This window comes from Aotus nancymaae, unplaced genomic scaffold (genome assembly GCF_030222135.1).
Source record: "Aotus nancymaae isolate 86718 unplaced genomic scaffold, 86718_ANA_hifiasm-v0.15.2.pri h1tg000064l_1, whole genome shotgun sequence".
In the NCBI taxonomy this organism is placed as follows: domain Eukaryota; kingdom Metazoa; phylum Chordata; class Mammalia; order Primates; family Aotidae; genus Aotus; species Aotus nancymaae.
The window spans coordinates 33,231,821-33,252,629 of NW_026988479.1; the positions used below are offsets into that span (position 1 = coordinate 33,231,821).

The 20,809-nt window shown below is 45.2% G+C and overlaps 1 protein-coding gene across 11 annotated transcripts in view; it reads left to right on the forward strand.

Annotated features, from left to right (window-relative positions):
* MAD1L1 (mitotic arrest deficient 1 like 1) overlaps window positions 1–20,809 on the forward strand; it is a 404,019-nt gene that overhangs the window by 189,723 nt on the left and 193,487 nt on the right. Inside the window, exon 1 of one of the 11 annotated variants that reach the window (XM_064366622.1) lies at window positions 19,409–19,636. The exons of the other annotated variants lie outside the window; for them this stretch is intronic. The gene's annotated coding sequence lies outside the window, so the exon portion shown is untranslated. Of the gene's footprint in view, window positions 1–19,408; window positions 19,637–20,809 lie in introns of those variants that run through there. 11 annotated transcript variants of the gene reach the window in all.

Below are 20,809 nucleotides of genomic sequence, written 5' to 3' on the forward strand. Positions count from 1 at the left end.
GAGAACCGGCAGAAGCCCCTGCCTCAGGGTTCCCTGGGGCCTGGCAAGAGGCCTGGGGCAGTGCTGCCCCCACCCTCGAGAAAAAGGCCGGCACCTCCAAGGGCTGTTTGTGGCGGGAAACAGGTACTGAGCAAGTCTGGACTCCAGTCCCGCCAGGCCCTCCCTGTGCCTCCACTCTGCAGGGCACCCCTAGCCTCCAGAGGAAGGTCATGACAGTGTCAGTCAGAGGAGAGGAGCGCCCTGTTATATATTATCCTGCCTCCCTCCGGTGGGAGAAACGCGTGGATGCAGACACATTCAAAAGTCAGCAGCAGGGTCGCTTTTTGTATTTCCTGAAGTGTCTGCATGGCTGACTTGAATTTTCTCCATTCAGGCCCCACCTTACACTGCATAATTGAACGCATCATGTGTGGAAATATCTCTGCATAAGCAATTGTATAAATAAAGAGATTGTGGAGAGTAGGGTCTGAAGTTTCTAAGTATACAGGGCTGTGTTTTCCGGAAGCCTGTCTTCCTTGGCAAAGGTGACTTTCAGCTTTGTGGGGTCAGCCAGTTGCAGCGCCCTCTGGCCCTCAGCACCACCGTCTTAATATGGATGTGGACTTGTGCGTGTGCGTGTGCGTGTGCCAGGGCTCATCAGGTGTGTTAGTTCTTGCGTCATTGTAAAGGAATACTCGAGGCTGGGTCATTCTGCACACTGTATGGGAAGCATGGCGCTGGCATCTGCTTCTGTGGAGGCACAGGAAGCTTCTGATCATGGCAGAAGGCAAAGGAGGAGCACGCCCCACAGGGCCCCTTTACTGAGCTAGGACCCCATTTTCCGTTCTTTTCATCCTCACTGAATTGTGTGGGGCATGCCCCACAGCAAGAACAGGAGCAGGAGAGAGACTCGAGGTTCCAGACTTTTAAACAATACTCCTCACTGAGGGGATGGCTCTGCCCTCATAATCTAATACCTCCCACCAGGCCCCACCTCCATCTTTGGGAAACATTTCAGCCTGAGATTTGGAGAAAATAAATATCCAAACCGTATCACCAAGTATTTGTTGAATGAATAAATGAATGTTGGTATCATTATTAGTGTGTTTTAGCTGCAGAATCTAAAAGCAAGGGTTTTGGGGTGCTTGGAGTTGGCGTGTGAAAAGATGGGTGGTGGCAGTCAGGTATGCCATGTGATTGCCCGTGTGTGTGTGTGTCCGTGTACATGTGTCTCTGTGTGTGTGTCTATGCACATGTCTGTGTGCATGTGTCTGTGCATATGTGTGCATGTCTGTGTGTGTGTGTGTTTGTGTATGTGTCCTTGTGCGTGTGTGTCCATGTGCATGTGTGTCTGCACGTGGCCATGTGCGTGTGTCTGTGCATGTGTGTCTGTGTGCGTGTGTGTCTGTGCATGTCTGTCTGAATCTTTCTTGGATGGTCCCTCGCTGCTTTCCCAGGGAGCTAGTTTTCTGTGGCCTTGGCTGGGTAGGACCCAGACTCTGCTCGCCTCTCCAGAATGGAGCAGGCAGTGCTGCCAGGAACTGGGTGCAGCATGGCCAGGCCAAGGCAGACGTGTGTGTTTTATGTTCAGTATCCCTCCTCCACTGTGGGCTACCATGGTGAGAGCTGACATTTGTGCAATGTGGAAATGAGACTGTCCTGTGGAGTTTCCTACTCTCCTCAGGCAGAGAGAGGATTTAGTGACCTGTCACTTGATGGTATGCCTTCAAAGCTCTTTCTCATCTGGTTTAATTCAACTTATGTTGAGTGTCAGTTGTGACCCATGTCAAAGGTATACACAGCTTGATGTAAGTTAAAATGGAGAAAACAGACTTGATTCAGTTGCTGCTGACAGTGGGAGACAGAGCTGAGATCCTTTCAGGTTTGTGCAGATGTGACTGGATGTTTTAAAGGAAGTGTGGGGAGTAGGGGCCCAAATGGAGTCAGGGAAGTGAAAAATTACAGAAAGCAGCAAGAAGATTGGTCACGTGAATGTGATCAGCTGACTCTGCTGTGAGCTGGCAGGTCGGGGCTGTTGGACGGGCTCCTGCTCCCCCTCCCCAACCCCAGACTGGGAGACTGGCCTGTCTTCCTGATGATTACGTTCCAAAGGAGTGACTCTCAGTCCTTGAGAAGGACATGCCAGAGCTGTAGGAGATGCGGGCTTGCGTATCTCCAAGGGACCAGGAAGGAGTCACAATTGTCAGCTCAGTTTTTCTGAAGGAATTGCTCTAGGAAGGGGAGGCAGGGCAGGGGCCTGTTGTCAGGTATGCTAGAAGCAAGGGCCAATTCTCCTGACAGCCCTGAGCTGTTTCCCACAGGAACTCAGGGTTCTGTAGCTCAGGCTTCAGGAAGTCCTGCTGTGGCGGGCCGAGTCTCAGTGCAGAGGTGGGATGGAGCCCTTGTGTGCTGAGAGTTCTTGTGGTTCTCAGCAGCCAACAGTGCAAGACACCCGTGATTGTTAAGCCGAGCTTCTCAGGGCAGCCTCAGTGACTGCACACAGCACCTAGAAGGTTTTAAATCAGTATTGGCTGGATGAACGATTCCAAAGAGCAGTGAATACCACTGTTTTCAGGAAGATAGAGTTAACACATTTTCTTTGATCCTTGTGTTAAATATAATGAAGAGCCCCAGATGTTATCTACGGAATGAGCACAGTGAGCCTTGGCAGGATGGAGGCCAGCGGTCTCGGGCCTTGGAACAGCATGGTGGGGAGCTGCCCAGGGTTCCTCTTCTGCCTCTTACATCCCAGACTTGGAGCTAAGGAAGCACAACCCCAGAATGCTGACGCTCCCCAGCAAAGGCCTAGGGAAGCAGTGGCCTGGGAAGACAGAAAATGTGGTCAATGCCTGGCAGTAATGGAAATGAAAACGTAATGGATAAGGTCAGTAGCAGAATGGAAGCAACAGGGGAGCGCATTTGTGAACTCAGAGATGGAACAATAGGAACTGCCCAATCTGAACAGCAGAGAGAATACAATGGAATAAGATGAACAAAGTCCTAGGCGCCGGTGGGACCATAGCAGAAGATCCAGCATTCCATTTGCAGGGATCTCGGAGGGGAGGGTCCAGAGGAGCTGAGACAGAGCTTTGGAGGCAGCAGGCAGCGTCTTCATGATAAATCCAGCCCCTTCACTGTTCTGTGGGTCTACTCAGATTTTCTGTTTCTTTCTTGAGTCAGTTTCGGTAGCCTTTGTCTTTTCAGGAGTTTGTTCATTTTGCCTCAGATAGCTAATTTTTGGCAAGCAGCTATTCATAGTATTCCTTTATAATCTTTATTTCTGTAAGGTCAGTTATGGTGTCTCTTTCACTCCTGATTTCAGTGATCTGCATCCTCATTCTTTCTTTTGTTGGTTGGCCCAGCTAAAAGTTTTTGTCAATTCTGTTGCTCTTCTAATGGAACCAACTTTCGGTTTGACCGATTTCTTTCATTGTTTTTGTGTTATTTCACTTATTTCTGCTCTAATCTTTATTATTTCCTTCTTTCTGCTTGGATCAACAGAAGTTGGACTCCATAAAAATTAAAATTTTTGCCCCATGAAAGACCCTGTGAAGAGATGAAAAGACAAGGTTTAGATTGAGAGGAAATATTTGTAAGCTTCATATCTGACAAACACTATTTATTATCTGTAATGGATAAGAAAACTCTCAAACCTCAATAGTAGAAAAACAAAACACACCTCTTTAGCAAATGAGCAAAAGATATAGACAGACATTTTTACCAAAGAACATATGCAGATGGCAGGTGAACCCATGAAAAGATGTTCGACATCATTAGTCATTAGGGAAATAAAAGTTAAAACCAAAGTAGGGCATCACCAGGAACCCATCAAAATGTAAAAACTGACACCATCAAATGCCAGCAGGTGTGTAGAGAAGCTTGACCTCTTGAGCCTTGCTGATGGGAACGTAAAATGGTGCAGCCACTCTGGAAAACAGCTCAACAGTTTCTTAAAAACTGCACTGCAACTCTCACATGACCAGCAGCTACATTCCTGGGTGTTTATTCCAGTGAAATAAAACCAAGGTTCAGACAAAAACCTACAGAGGACTCTTCCTAGCAGCTTTTGCATAATGGCCAAACACTGGAAAGAATTCTGATGTACTTCAGTGGTGAATGGTTAAACAATGGTAGTGCCTCCATCCCACAGAATATTACTCAGGAATAAGAGGGAATTAACTGTTGATAAACACAGTAACTTGAACAGATGTCCAAATAGTTTAGCCAAGTGAGGAAACCAGTCCCTAAAGGTCATGTGCTGCATGATCCTGTTTGTGTGATATTATTAAAAGGCTGAAGTTATAGAAAGCATGTGGATGACTGCCATGAGTTACAGAGACGCACAGGATGGATTTGGTTGTGGCTATTAAGGGACAACATGAGGGATTTTTGTGGTGATCAAATGTTCTATATTTTGACTATATCATTGTCTGTTTACGGGTTGTGATACTGTGCTGTAGTTTTGCAAGTTGTTACTATTGAGAAAAACTGGATAAATGCTACTTGCGATCTCTGTATTACTTTTTATAGCTGCATTTGAACCTGTAATTGTATCAAAAAAACATGCGGAGAAATGCCAGATATAGTGTGCACCTAAAGTTAAATAAATAAATTTTAAAAGTTTAGATTGGGCATAGTAGCCAACGCCTGTAATCCCAGCACTTTGAGAGACCGAGGCAAGTGGATCACTTGAGATCAGGAGTTTGAGACCAGCCTAGCCAGCATGGTGAAACCGTCTCTACTAAAAATACAAAAAATTAGGCGTGGTGGCACACACTTGGAATCCCGGCTACTTGGGAGGTTGAGGCAGGAGAATTTCTTGAACCCAGAAGGTGGAGGTTGCAGTGGACTGAGACTGCACCACTGTACTCCATCCTAGATGACAGAATGAGTGAGACTCTGTCTCAAAAAACAAAAAAAGTCATCAGCTTTATTATCTCCAAACAAGAGCATCAGCTTGTCCTCTGAAACTTTGAAGGCAGGCATTGACTTCTCCTCTGTAACTGTAAAAGTCCTAGATGGCATCTTCCAGCAGAAGGCTGTTTTTGTTTACACTGCAAGTCTGGTGTTTAGTGTGGCCATCTTCGTGGGTGCTCTTAGCTGGATCTTCTGGAGAACGTGCTGCAGCTTCTCCATTAGCACTTGCTGCTTCACCTTGCACTTTTCTGTTATGGGGCCAGCCTCTTACTGTAAACCTCACAAACCCACCTCTGCTAGCTTCAGACTTTAATTCTGCAGCTTCCCCACCTCTCTCAGCCTCGTAGAACTTGCTGTGGCTTAAGGGAATGTTGGGCTGGTTTGGTCTTCTATCCCAACCACTCAGACTTTCTCCATATCAGCAGTAAGACAGTTTCACTTTCTTATCATTGGTATGTTCAGTGGAGCAGCACTTTTAATTTTCTCTGAGAACTTTCCCTTTGTATTCACAACCTGGCTAGCTGTTTGGCACGAGAGGCCTGGCTTTCGGCTTATCTTTGCTTTCGGCACACCTTCTCACTAAGCTTAATCCTTTCCAGCATTTGGTTTAAAGGAGAGATGTGCGACTCTTCCTTTCTCTTGAATGCTTAGAGGCCATTGTAGGGTTATTAATTGGCCTGATTTGAATATTGTTGTGTCTTAGGGAATAGAGAGGCCCAAGGAGAGGGAGGGCGATGGCCAGTCAGTGAAGCAGTCACACACACACAACATTGATTGGTTAAGCTTGCTGCCTTGTGGGCGTAGTTCATGGCACCCCAGAAACAGTGACAGTAGTAACATTAGAGATCACCGGTCACAGGTCATCACCACAACAGACATAATGGTGATAAAAATGTCTGAAATATTGTGAGGATGTGGCACCCCAGAAACAGTGACAATAGTAACATCAGAGATCACCAGTCACAGGTCATCACCACAACTGACATAATAGTGACAAAAATGTCTGAAATATTGGGAAGATTTGTAACATGTGACAGAGACATGCAGTGAGCATATGCTGTTGAAAACATGGCGCCGACGGCCTTGCTTAAGGCAGGACTGCCACAGACCTTCCATTTCTAAGAAGCACAGTATCAAGGAGCCATGATATCTGCCTGGCGGGAGGCACTGGTGCAGGTGAGATCTGATGTGTACCCAGGCCTGATCCACATTTGCTGTGTGGCTGGACGCCTTGGTGGGTGTGCAGAAGCTTGTGCTGTGGGAGGAGCTGTGGGAGGAGTATTCGGCAGGTGGAGCATGGCTCCTGGGCATGGGTGCGCCTGCAAGCTCGTGCTGTGAGCTGTAGGGGGAGCTGTGGGGGAGAGTTTTCGGCAGACAGAGCATGGCTTGTGCGTGGGTGGCTGTGAGTGGAGTTGGTGGGATCCAGGTGACCACCTCCCACCTTCGTCTCAATCTGTAGACAGCCAAGTTCTTAGGATTCTAGGTACCTAATGTCATTTCTGACACCTGCTTGGACTCCCTGTACTTCCAGGGCTGTTGTGTCCTCACAGCACCTCCGGTCAGGAGCCCTGGCCTTGGGGAGGTGGGACAGGCACACATCTGGGTTGCTGGTTGCCTTTAGGGGTAAACTCTTCGTCCTGTCTTCTGTTCAAAAGACGACCCACAGTGGATTCAGGCCTTTGATTTCCCAATGCCTGGAGCTGTGGGAAATATTCTCTAGTGACAGCCTGGGCTTCCATGGGATTTAATTTTGATATATTGGCCTTTGTGTGTAAGAAGAGCCCAAACTCACAACTGGTTGGATTGCCCTCCTCAGACTTGACGCTTCATCCAGAGAGAACTCTGAGCCAACCCTAAGGGATTCGGGCTGGAACTCTAGTTCCCCATGGGGAGGCAGTGCAGAAACTCATCGTCCTCCCCTGTCCTGACTGGTCCATGCTCCCACGCCCATGCCTGGGAGCCTGGACTCTGGCTCACATTTCTGAGCACGTCTTAGGGCTGTGTGTGGTCTGCATGTCCGTGAGATTGTCTGTGAGGTCATGTGGCCCCTGTGGGCTGCCTGGTTTCCTATTTTCACCCCCATTGTGTCTGGCGTTTTTTCACTCGGAAATGAAGTATCTGTTGTTGGCTTGCCTGTGGAGTTTCTGCCCCCTTCCTGAGCTCCTGGCTCTGTGGGGCCAACCCCAGTGTGGACTTGCGACTGATAGGAGGCCCCCCTACACTGCTGAGCCTCAGGTTTGGGACTGCGGAGTGGAGGGGTGTATTCTGTGACCACTGGAATCTGAAAACATGCAGCCCTCTTTGACAATAACACAGTACATGTGCAAAGCTTGGGAACTGATCAGAAAGTATAAAGAGGTCATTGAAAAAGACCTTGACCCCTGCGCTCAGAGGTAGCACCAAGAATATGGTGTGTATTTCATCTCCATGTCTCCCTTCCTCCCCTGTCACTCATTCAGCCAATCTTATCAGCCAATCACTAAGCACTCACGGACACCCACATGCACAGGTGCCACGGGAGCAGCCGAGTGTGGGGACAGCTGTGGGCAGGGCCAGCAGCCCTATGTGCTGCCTGCACCTGTCACATTTTACTGCAGCAAGTACCCTGTACCATTCAACATTCTTTGAAAATAAAATCTTCTTTGGCTGTACGATGTTTCTTTGTATAGACATACAAAAAGTAAACTCTTTATAGGAAATTTAGCTTCATTTCTAATGTTTTCATTATTATTGCTAATGTGTGCAACATCCTTGTACTCAGCTTTTCCCCTGTATCTGATTCATTTGTTATTTATTTATTTGTTTAGAGACAGGGTCTTGCCCTGTCGCCCAGGCTGGAGTGTGGTAGTGCCATCGTGGCTCACTGCAGTCTTGAACTCCTGTGCTCAAAATATCCTCCTGCCTGAGCTTCCCAAGTAGCTGGGACTATGCACACTGCCACACCTGGCTAATTCAAAAAAACATTTTTTTGTAGAGATGGGGACTCACTGTTTTGCCGAGGCTCAAGTGGTTCTCACCCTGCAGCCTCCCAAAGTGCTGGGATTACAGGTGTGAGCCATCACAGCCTGATTATTAGGCAAATGTTACCGAGTGGAAGGCAGTGAACACTTTCAGGACCCTTGGCCAGTGTTACCCACTCGGTTTCCAGACGTGCCCATGGATCTCCCAGCAGGTGTGGTTGCAGCCCTCAGGGCCTCACTTGTGCTGGGTGTTAGCATTTTACTTCCTGCCACTCCAGGTGAGGAACGGGTCTTACTGAATTGTGTGCTTATTTGTCAGTTACTTTTCTTCTGTTGATTGTCTGTTGATTTTTCCCAGTTTTCTATTACCATGCCAATGATTTTCCTATTGATTTGTAAAAGGTTTTCATGTATTTGTGGCACATTTCCCCCAGTTTATCTTTTTCCTTTTGTGTTTTTAAGTGGCATTTTGGGACCATGGAGGTGTTGGTGTTGTGAAGCATGCTAGTCTTTCTCTGTATCATTCCTTCCGCTGCTTCGATGCCCACAGCCTTTCAGGGCCTTGCTCCACTGAGTATCCATCTGGTTGCCTTTAGTTCTAGTGCAGTGAAGCAGGTGAGGGCAGGGGTAACCGGGTCATCTGGGCTGGTTCAAATCGGGGCTCCACATCCATATGCTCTGTGACCCTGGGGATGTTACTCACGCCTGCTGCGCCTTGGCTGTCTCTGTGAGGATGGGATGATCGAAGGGCCCACCTCCTGCCCAGCACATGGCCTGGCATGTGGGGCCTGGCTGGCGAGTGCATGAGTGGGTCCTGGGTTGGGAGCATGAGCTCTTGGAGTTCTGCATCTATTTATCCCATCCAGTCAGTGGCATCCTCAGCCAGGTGCCCTCATCCCACACTGCCGTACCCTGAGAAGGTGGTAGACATGTGATACCGGTGGGCTTGGGGCATCCTCTCACCCAGTGCTTGCTCCATGCCCTTCTGTGGAAGTGCCTAGCCTCCCTGCCCCGTGCACACTCTCCCTTTGTGTGGAGTGGGTCTTCCTTCCTGGTGTGGGGCTCCCTGAGTGCCCTGCCCAGCATTGCCTATGTCACCTTCGCTTGTTTGTACAATGCTCACGTCTGCCTCCCTCTCCAGGCTGAGTTTCGGAAGAGCAGGGTGGCGCCACCCCCGTTGCCACTCACTAGGACCTGGCCTGACCCTGAGTGGGAGCCCACAGCCCTGGGCATGAACCCAAAATGTCAGGAAGCAGCACAGGGTCCCTTGTGGTAGCCTGGTGGGAGAACTTAGCGCCGGTGAGTCATTGTGTTTTGAATCCTCCACATGCTGACTTCTGGCCCCACTCAGCCCAGCACAACTCTGAAGGAGAGGAGGGCAAGGCCAGCTCTCCCCGACTGAGATCAGCTTTCAGTTGAGGAGGCCTTGACGTCACAGCTGTTTGGGTAGTGTCATGCCCCTGACCATGGATGTGCCCTGAGTCTTTTCAGGACTTGTGGGATCACTGCTGTCTGGGGTCTTTAGGTACGTGCCCTGGGTAAGCACTTTCCCACGTGCCCATTAGCATGACGGCCAGAGCCTAGGCTCGGCTTCATGTAGGCTGGAGACCTGGGGTGATTGCCTTCACCTGGAAGCCTCCTCCTCATCTGAAGGGGAGAGAGGACTCCAGCCTGCCTCTTGAGGTGGTTCTGAGGAGTGATCAGCTGATGGTTTCACTCATTCATTTATCAGTTGAACACACAGTTCCTGAGCACCTGTTTTGTTCCAGGAACTGGGCAGGGACTGGGGCTGAGTGTCTCGCATGAATGAGGCATCAGGGAGCTGATACGTGGAAACTCCATGGCACAAGGCCCAGAGTGTGCCTGGCACCCTGGGCACTGGCTGCCTGCCTGTCACCCGTTGATGGAGAAAGCCGCCTAAGATTTTTGATCTGAAGACCAAGTCCATCTAATTCCCTGTTTTGCTGATAGGAACGTTGAGGCCTAGAGAGGGAAAGGGACCCATCTGACTGCTCAGGCTGGCTGGTGGCTCCAGGGCTGTGACTCCATGGTGCTGTCTGTCCCCTGAGTTGCCCAGCTCTCCTTCCTCCCTGTGCCCTGTCAAATAAACTGCACTTAAAATAGGGCTATGCAGCACAGGGCCTGTCTCCGGCCCATGGACCACATCCATGTGGGTCAGGCAGACTGCTGGACCTCATGAGGAGGCCATCTGCAACCACTGTGGCTCGTCCCAGTGCCTTCCTGGCTGTGCGTGACACCCACACCGTCAGAGCGTGGGTGTGAGGAGCTGCTGTAATGAGGCTGGTGCTGGTTCAGGTGGTTGCTGGGGGCTGCATTTATACAACTAACACAAATGAAGTGGAATTTGTCATAGAGCAGTGTGAAATGTAAGTAAAATTGCTTTGGGAGATCATAATTGATTCTCACTCCTTCCTACAACAGGTATTGTAGAGCTTTTTATCAGAGGTTGAAATTGCAAGAACTCCGTTTGCTGGTAGGGAACCCAGAGCAGCGGCTAGTCCCCTCCTCCTCCAGCTACACATGGGTGGTGGAGGCCTGTGGGGAGGGAGTGATGGCAGGAAGCCGGAGGAGACAGTTGTAGGGCAGGGCAGAGAGCGTGCTCTGTGCACCTGGTGCGGCTGTGGACAGGCAGGTAAGTGGGTGAGAGGGGACCCCGTGCCTACTCTGGGAGCGGCCTGGTTCAGCCCCCTGTTGCCCTCAGGAGAACTCACAGAGGTGCAGTTGATGGAGAATGCACAGCTGGAGGGAAGATGCTTCTAAAGGCTGGGGACCGTTTTTATCTCCTTGGGGTTCCTTGGAATCCAGTTGCCCAGCAGAAATGGAGCTTTGTCAACAGTAAACCAAGTTTATTAGTCACATAAGATAACCTTGTAATGAGGCTAGTGGAAATCAAAGGAGGCAAAAATGAAGAACAGAAGGTCAGTGGGAACAGAGGGAGAGACATGGTATCATCAGGCACTGAGCAGAGGTGACCGAGAGTACCAGGCGCAGGCTGGGGGCTGAGGAGGACAGAAATGCATCTGATAGTAGAGCGCCTCTCTGTCCCTGCCTCTGACAGTGAGCCCCAGAAACCCTTGCTGGCCTGCAGTGTCGCCTTTCAGAAGCTGGTCGTTGGTGGCCATTACAGAGACTGTGTCTCCATGTTCTCAGTTACCTCTACCGGGGCGGCCTCTGATTTGTTTTGGAGGCATTTTCATCAAATGCAGATGGGCAGGTTCTGCTCCTGCAGGGTCCGGCCACCTGTTGCTGGCGCCCTGACTCACCCAGGGGCCTCTGCACATCAAGGCTGCTCTGGGGCCCACGTGTAACATGCTCTAATTAGCATAAGCAAGTGAATTAGCCTTATCTGGTCATGAAAGAAGTGAAGCAAGAAATGCATTTGGTAACATTTTGTTAGCGCTTTGTTCGAGTTGCTATATGGAAATTATTAATAGTAGAATTGCATTCTGTTACAATTACCCTCTAATTCAGTCAGCAGCCATTGAACTGGCCTTTTTACCCAATTAACAAGGTAATGAGTTTTGATGACTCTGAAAACTTTTTGACAGGGACTCTTCTTCAATCCCAGGCTTCCCTACAGGCTGGGTGAGCCTCCTCAGGCCATGTATGGAACTTCTGCGGGGTGCGGGGCTGACCGTAGCTGACCATCGTAGCGCTGGGTTCTGCATTCCTAGGGTCCTCTCTGCTAGCCAGGGGTGCCTGCAGAAATGAGGCTGGGATTACAGGGGGAGCAGTTCAGGCCAAAGACTCAATTTCCATCTGCTCCCTGAATGTGGTTAGCCCAGTGTCTGCCGCACTGTCAGGAGGGGACAGCCTGCATCAAGCCCTTCAGGCCTTTCTCCCAGCACATCTGTCTGGGTGCTAGGGATCTTCTTGTTTTTGTTCCCTGGATTTTTACTTTTCTTTGTCTCCGTGTTTCCTCTTTTCCCCTCTCTCATTTCATTGTAATCACAACTCGCTCATTAATTTCAAATTACCCTCCATCAGTCACTCTCTTGCCTAGAAACTTCCTGGCTCCTCATCATCTGTTGCCATGGGTGTGTCATGCAGAGTGCCCTGGGCCTGTGCCTGCCACAAGCTCCCACCACAGCTGGGCTCAGGGGTCCAGCAGGAGGCTGGTCTTCCATCTGAATGTGTTTGCATGAGCTATTTGTAAATGGGACTGTACAACCATAGCCAAGCTCTTCAAACTATAGAATTTTTAAAAATTACTGCTTTTAAATCTTTTTATTAGAGCATAACAAACATATAGAAAATGCTCTGTCCTGAGAGTACAACTTAGGGGGTTATGATGAAGTCATCCCATCCGTGTGTCACCTCCACGGTCAGGAAAATAGTGTCACCAGGGCACTGTGTTGCTGTGTGCAGTTATTTTATTTCCATCTTCTGAGTATATCACATAATTTTTTTACTCTTCTTTGAATGGGCCTTTGAATTTCTTTATTTCTTGGCTGTTGTGACCAGCATTACAGAATGGGAGAATATATCATCTTTTGTTAGGTGTTTGTATTGTGAATATCTCCTCCCATTCTGTCGCAGCTTTTCACAATCTCTAACTCAAAATAAATTCTTAATTTTAATGAGATTGAATGTATTAATATTTATATCCCTCTCTGGTTGTGATTTGAGTGTGTGTATCCTGTTTAAGAAAACTTCACTACCCTCCGGGCCATTCCAGGGTTTCATTCGTGTCTTCTTGGTGGCCTTGCTTCTTCACACTGACCGTGGCACTATGCAGCCTTGTTGCCCCGCACAGCCTTGTTGCCTGCACAGCCCTGTTGCCTGCACAGCCCTGTTGCGCTGCGTGAAGTTTCATTTTTTTTTTTTCATTTTTCTTACCTACATGGGTATCCAGTGGACTCAGTGCCACTTACTGCAAAGCTGCTCCTTCCTCCTGTGCCACAGTGCTGGTTACACCTTTACGTGAGCTGGCTCTGTCTGTATTGGCTGTTCCTGGAATCTGTATTGTTTCATTGGTATGTTCATCTCTTTTTGGCAAAACCCCAAGTCTCAATTCCTAAGACTATTACCAGTCTTGTTACCTGATAGGGTGGCCCTCTCTGCTTGTCTGCATCAGGGCTGCTGCAGCTCTGCATGGCCATCCGCCTCTTCATGTAGACTTTACAGCTCAGCCTGTCCATCTCACCAGCGGACCCGGTCAAGTTCTTATTGAGAATGCATTGATTAAATGATACCTGCACAATATTGAATCTTCTGATCCATGGACTTACTACATGTAACGTGTTTAGGTCATACTTATTTTCTCTCAAAATTGTTTCTCAGTGTTTTCTGGGTGGACATATCATAGGTTTTGTGTTTTGTAAATAATAGTAGTTGTGCTTATATGTAGAAATCTAATTGGACTTCGTTACTGACTTTGGTCCCACAACATTGCTAAATCTACTTATTTTAATAATTTATTTGTAGATTATATTGATTTTTCCTTTTTCATAGTTGAGTCATTTAATAATAGCTTTCATTTTTTTCTCAATCTTCATACCTTTCATGTCTCTTCTTATGTGTGTCTTAGCATCGCCAATGCTGTTTTGAACAGAAGGGCTGATAGTCAGTGTTTGTTTTGCATCCTCAGAAGGAAAGCTTTTAGCATTTCACTGTTAAATATCATGCTGACCACTTTAGTAAGGAAATCCTTTCAGATTAAAGTTCTCTCTATTCCTCATTTGCTAACAGGTTTTTGTTTTTGTTTGGTTTCATAGTTTTTATTGTGAATAGATGTTGAATTTTAATCAAATGCCTTTTTTGCAAATATTGAGATGATGATCATTTGATTTTCCTCTTTATTTTGTTAATGCACATTAAATTAATTGATTTTCAAATGTTAAACCAAACTTACATTCCAGGAATAAAGGAGCATGGCCTATGGGTTACACTCTGTGTGTCATGCTGTATTTGGTTTGCTAATACGTTAATTAGGGATTTTGCATCTGCATTTATTGGAGAGAAAGGTCATTAATTTTCATTTCTCAGAATGTGCTTTTCAGGTTTGGATGTCATGGTTTTTCTGGCCTTAGAAAATATTAGCAAATTCTCTTCTGTTGTTTTTTGTATTCATTTTATAAAATCGGCGATACTTCTTTAAGGGCTTGGTAGAATGTACCAGCAAAAACATCTGGGCTAGGGGTTTCTTGTTTAGAAGATTTTAAATTTGGGCTTGATTTCTTTTAAGAGCTTTGAAACATCAGATTTTCTGTTTCTTCTTTATTCAGTTACGGTAAAATTAGTTTTTAACCTTTAAAACTTCATTTTCTCAAAACTTTGAAATTCATTTGTGTAAAGTTTTTTATTGGCATGTTTTAAATATTTTTCTGATCTCTAGTTATGTCTTTTTCAATATTGTTATTTGCTTATTTATTTTTAATCTCTCATCAAGAGTTTATCAATTTTATTAGTCTTTTGAAGGAACTTTTGGCTTTATTGATTCTCTCCCATATGTATTCTATTTCATAATTTGTTACTTCTTTCTTTGAGTCTAATTTGATGTTATTCTAACTTTTTAAGTTGTATGTGTAGATAATTGATATTTATCCTTGTCTTCTAGTATACACATTTCGGTTGTCAATTTAGTTGCATAACACATGTTTCAATGTGTTGTATTTTCCTTATCATTAGGTTCAAACCATTTATCAATTTCCATTGTGATTTTTTTTTGACCAATAGGTTAGTCAGAAACAAATTTCTCAATTTCCCAACATTTGGTGATTTTCAGATATCTTCTCATTGATTTCTAGCCTTATCTCTCTGTGCTCAGAGAGTATCCTCTGAATGACACCAGTCGCATACAACTTACCAAGAAATGTTCTGTGGCCCCATAGGAAGTCAGTTTTGTAAATGGCCCATACACACTTGAAAACAGTATGTCTTCTGCAGTTGTTGAGTGCAGTGTTCTGTAAATACCTACATATACTTTGTTAATAATATTCTTCACATTTCCTTAGTGATATTTTTTCTCAGCTCCTGTGAGAATTGTATTGTCATTTCCCATTATGATTGTGGGTTTTGTCTATTTCTTTTTCAATTTCATCAATTATTGCAGTATGTCTTTGGATGCTGTTTCATTAGGAACATAGAAATTGTTAATTGTCTTCCTGGTGAATTTTTCCTTTTGTTATTATGAAATATTCTTTATCTCTGTAGATTGTTTTGATTTTTAAAACTCCTTTGTGAGATATCTTAATTGTAGAATAAAGATTTTTCTTTATTATTATCTTGTTATATATGCTTTTATGTAATTTTTAGTGGCTATGTTGGTAATTATAAGATATTCACTTACCAAAGTCTAATAAAAATTAGTACTTCTTTTCCTTCTAGACAATCCAAGGGTCTTAAAATCCTTTCTTCTGTTTACATTTTGCTCCATTCATAGGCTATTGCTGTAAAGTACTTTATTCATACACACACTTATGTATTTGAAAAGATATTGTTTTAATATATTCATTTATATTTATACATTTATAACTCTTTTTATTCCTTTGTATTGCCACCTGTATCTCTAAGCATCCATCTGGGATCATTTTTCTTCTGTCTGCAAAATATCCCTTGTTTCCTTTGATATAGATTTCATGCTGAGGAATTATATGATTTTATTGGTGTGAAGAACATATTTAATTCACTTTTATTTTTGTAGAACAGTTTTGCTGGGTATATAATCATAGGTTATCAATGCCTGTCCCACCCACCAGCCTATAGCTGTTTGAATCTATCATTCCACTGTCTTTTGACTTCCATTGATTCTGCTCAGAAATGAGCTGTCAGTCCTAACATTACTTCTTTTAAATTAATCTGTCTTCATCTTCTCTCCTCTTCTCTAGCTCTTTTGATTGTTGTCTTTTTAGGGGGAGAAGTATTATTGAAATGTTCCTCTAGTTCTATACTTTTTTAATTAATAAATTTGTTTTTGGGAGATTTTAAGGTTCACAGAAAAACCGAGAATACAGCATAGAGCTCTCATGTGATTCCTTCCACAGTACAGTTTTGTCTGTTATTAAAGTCTTACATTACTGTGGTATATTTGTTACAGTTAATGAACCAGTACTGACACATTATCTTTAACTAAAGCCCATAGTTTACATTAAGGTTTACTCTTTGTATTGTATCTATCTTTCTATGGATTTTGATTAAGTTCATAATGTTGTGTTTTTCTCATTACAGTATCATACAGAATAGTTTACTTCTATTCTCTGGAAGAGATTTTAGAGAATTGGTATCATTTCTCACTTAAATAGTTGGTGGAATTCATCAGTGAAGCCATCTAGGTCTGGTGCTTTCCTTTTTGGGAGGTTGTTAATGAGCAATTTAATTTATTTAATGGATACACCGTGTTTTTTTCTGGCTGAACCCAGGGCTAGGGTTGTCCCTAAAGTGGCCATAGGGAGTTCCCACAAGGGACAGCCACAAACCCTCCTGAGATGGGGTTGGTTGGGATTCTAAAGAGACAAGCAGTAAACACTAAGAGATCATTTAAGGTGTTTATTAGGGAAACTTGTCTACAGAGGGGGCAGCAGCTTCTTTGTGACCACAGTGAGACCTCGGTATGTCTACAGGGAGGGATCCCATTATGGAGTTTATATAGGAGTTTAAGGAAATTGGCTCTGGGCCAGTTTCTGTGTGATGGCAACACGCTTGGTTTTTCTGTTTCAGGCACTAATCTAATGCTCAAGCCCATAGGGAAAATATGCCACTGCCTGGGTCACATAGTGGTGAAGGCTCTCTGTGTTTCTCAGTCAGGAAAGAGAAAGTGAGCTGGGAGTGGGCAGACCCCTAGAAAGACCGATTCAGTTGATCTCTTCCTCCTTGTGTGAGTTTTGGTGGTTCGTGTCTTTCAAGGAATTGGTCTATTTCCTCTAAGTTATCAAATTTCTGAGCATAGAGTTGTTCATGTTTCTTTATTACCCTTCAGATGTCTTCAGGATTAGTATCAATGGCACCTCTTTCACTTTTCATGTTAGTAATTTCTGTCTTCCTTTTTTTTTTTAGTGTTGGTCAACCTGGCTACAGATTTATCAATTTTAAAGAACCAGCTTTTGGTTTTGTTGGTTTTTCTCTATGTATCTTTTGTTTTTAGCTTCATTGTTTTCTGTTGTAATTTTTATTCTTTCTTTGTTTTGAGATGGAATCTTGCTCTGTCACCAGGCTGGAATGCAGTGGCATGATCTCAGCTCACTGCAACCTTCGCCTCTTGGGTTCAAGCAGTTCTTCTGCCTCAGCCTCCCGAGTAGCTGGGACTACAGGTGCATGCCACCCCGCCCAGCTAATTATTGTACTTTTAGTAGAGATGGGGTTTCACCGTGTTAGACAGGCTGTTCTCGAACTCTTGACTTTGTGATCCAGTCTCCCCGGCCTCCCAAAGTGCTGGGATTACAGGTGTGAGCCACTCCACCTGGCCAATTTTTATTATTTCTTTTCTTCTTGCTTTAGGCTCACATTGTTTTTCTTTTTTTGGTTTCCTAATGGGAAGTTTAGATGATTGATTTTAGATCTTTCTTTTTTTTCCCCTAACATTTATATTCAATGCTATAAATTTTCCTCTAAGCACGGCTTTTGTTGCATCCTACAGGTTGCATTTTCATTTTCTTGTTTAAAATATTCTTAAACATCTCTTGAGACTTCTTTGACCCATGCATTATTTAGAAGTGGATTGTTTAGTCTCCAAATATTTTGGGATTTTTCAGTTATCTTTCTGTTACTGATTTCCAGTTTCATTTTAGTGAGGTCTCAGAGCTTACCTTTATATTCTTTTTAATTTCTTCAGATGTGTTTTATGTCCCAAATGTGGTCTGTCTAGGTAAATTTTCCATGTGAGTTTGAGAAGAATATGTATTCTGCTGTTGATGAAGTATTCTGTCATTGTCCGTTAGACCCAGTTGATTGATGGTGCCATTGAGTTCAGCTGTGTCCTTACTGATTCTCTGCATGCTGGAGCTGTCCATTTCTGACAGAGGGTGTTGAAGCCTCCAACTGTAACCGTGAATTGAGCTGTTTCTCCTTGTAGTTCTATCAGGTTTTTCCTTGCATATTTTGACACACTGTTGTTAAGTAGATACATGTTAAGGGTGGTCGTATTTCTTGGAGCAATAATCCTTTTATGGTGTGGAGAGCCATTTTTCATTCCTGATCTGTCCCCTTGTTCTGCCTGAGATTAATCAAGCTGCTTCACTGCTTTTTTGTTTGGGCTTAGCATGCTATAGCTTTCTTCCTTCCTTTCCAAGTGTGTTTATATTTTAAGTGGGTTCCTTATAGACAGCATATAATTGGGTCTGTTTTTTTAATCCACCCTGACCATCTTTTAATTGATGTGTTTTGATCATTCACATTCGGAATAGTCATTGACACAGTTTATTTAATAGCTGCTGTGTTTGTTACTTTTTTCTATTTGAGTACTTCTTTCTTTTTTAAAAATCTTCTCTTCTTTATCTGCTTTGTTTGGTTTTAACTGAGCATGTTATGCGATTAATTTTTAAACTCTCTTAGCACAGAATTATTCTCATTTAATAATTTTAAATTGATTACCCTAGAGTTTGCAGCATACATTTAGCATGAATCTAAGCCCATGGTTAGATGGCCCTTGACTGAGTCACAGGCAGTGCAGGTGTCTCCTGCAGAGCACGCCCGTTCCCCTCACATCCTGCACCACCTGCTGCCTCATTTCACCCTTCCCTGCGCCATCGTCACCCGACACATTGCTGTTGTTACACTTTGAACAATTGTCTACTAGATAAGCAAGACTAAGGAAGGTAACCTAGGCTCTGTGGCTCACACCTACAGTCCCAGCGACTTGGGAGGCCGAGGTGGGTGGATTGCTTGAGCCCGAGAGGCAGAGGTTGCAGTGAGCTATGATCACACTACTGCACTCCGGCCTGGGCAACAGAATGAGACTGTCTCAAAAACAATAGATAAATAAAGTAGATTTTATTTTTCATTTGTTTGTTCCTTCTCTGCTCGGTCTTTCCATGTAGATCTGAGTTCCTGACCTCTCATTGTCTTCTCTGGAGAATTCACCTCACACTGCTTACAGGGACCAGGGCTGTCAATGATGAATGCCCTCCTGGCCCCCTGTTTTGGCTAAGAGAGTGTTTTTTGTTGTTTGTTTGAGACAGAGTCTCACTCTGTTGCTCAAGCTGGAGTGCAGTGGTGCAATCTTGGCTCACTGCAGCCTCCGCTTCCCAGGTTCAAGCAATTCTCCTGCCTCAGCCTCCTGAGTAACTGGGATTACAGGCGCCCGCCACCACGCTGAGCTAATTTTTGTACTTTTAGTAGAGATGGGGTTTAACCGCATTGGCCAGGCTGGTCTCAAACTCCTGACCCCAGATGATCTGCCTGCCTCAGCCTGCCAAAGTGCTGAGGTTACAGGTGTGAGCCACAGTGTCTGGCTGAGAGTCTTTCTTTCTCCTTTCCTTAGGAAGTTCATCTTCCGGGATGCAGAATTCCAGGCTGGTGCTGTTTTCTTTCAATACTTAGATACCTCCCCCCCTTCCTTCCTTGCTTGAGTGGCTTTTGTTTGGAAGTCTGCTTCATTTCTTACTCTTGTTGGTGGATATACAGGGCTCTGCCCGCTCAGGCTGTCTTTTATTTTCTGCAGTTGAATATGATATGGCTGTGTGTGGAATTTTTGGTATTTATCCTGCTTGATGTTCTCTGAGCTTCCTGGATCTGGGATTTAATTTTGACTAATCTCAGCTATTGTCCCGTCAGATGCTTCCTGTGCTCTCTCCTCGTTCTCATCTCCTTCCGGTTTTCCTGTGGTGAGTAGGTTCCACCTTCACTCTCATCCCACTGTTCTTAGATTGCCGCCTCTTTTGTTTTCATTGCTTTTTCCGCAATGCATTTTAGCGTGGGAAGATTCTATGGATCTGTTTTTATGTTTATTCGTTTATGCTCTCATCTTTATTTTTATTCCTATACTTTCTGAATGTGTTGTTTATTTTTTTCATTTTTTTTATGTTGGCTAGCTTGCTACTTTCAGTTTTAGCCTTTTGACTCTAAGCATTAAATTAATACATTTTCTTCTAAGTCCTTCATTCTTGAGATTGTGCCACTGCACTATAACCTAGATGACAGAGCAAGACCTGTCTTTAAAAAAAAGTACTCTTTTTACTTAGGCCGCTGTCATCTCAGGTACTTCTCCTGTCTTGTGTGTGTTTTTAACCAGAGCCTAAAGTCCATCTGGTATTTTCCTTCCTTTGTCTCTGCCTGCAGCCCCTAGGTCAGCCTCTGGGTGCCTGGGCAGCCTGGGCAGGTGAGAGAGGACCCCAGGGAGCTGGCTTTGCTCTCCTGGGGCAGTGCTCTCGTGGTGTTCTGCTCTAGCTTGTTCCTGTGATGTCAGGGCTGGGCATCCCTCTGTTCTGTCTCACATGCTACCCTGTGCCTACGGTGTGCTGTCCTCTGAAGGCTGCTGGAGACTGCCGGGTCAGAGCTGCAGGAAGACGAGAGTGGGGGCCACACGTTGCTGGAGCCAGGTCTGGGTGCCCGCCTGGAGGGGAGTGCCGGTGTCATGTTGGGGCTGTGGATAGGGACCTCAGGCCTCATGAGTTTCTCTTTCCAGCTTCCCAAAGCTGGAGTTTAGTGCCCCCTGATTGTGGAGAGCCACTTCCAGTGGTCTTAACCAGTGAGACTGTCCATGGCTTTGGCTCCAGGGCTGGGCGCTGACCCTGTGACTTTGGGGCCACAGCCTGGATGGCTCCTCTGTTTGCAACTCTGACCGGGACTCTGCCCCTCCGTGATCTGAGCGGCAGGGCAGACCCAACAGCTCGTGGCCACTGAGTCCTCTTCCCTGAGCCCCATGCCTGCCTGGCAGTTTTGAAGATCAAATAAGGTAATGTGTGCTTAAGTCATATGTAGCATTAACATGCTGTGCTGATGTCACCAATTAAAATCTGCCTGAGTGAATCATAATTGACACAGTCAGTTGTCAGGAA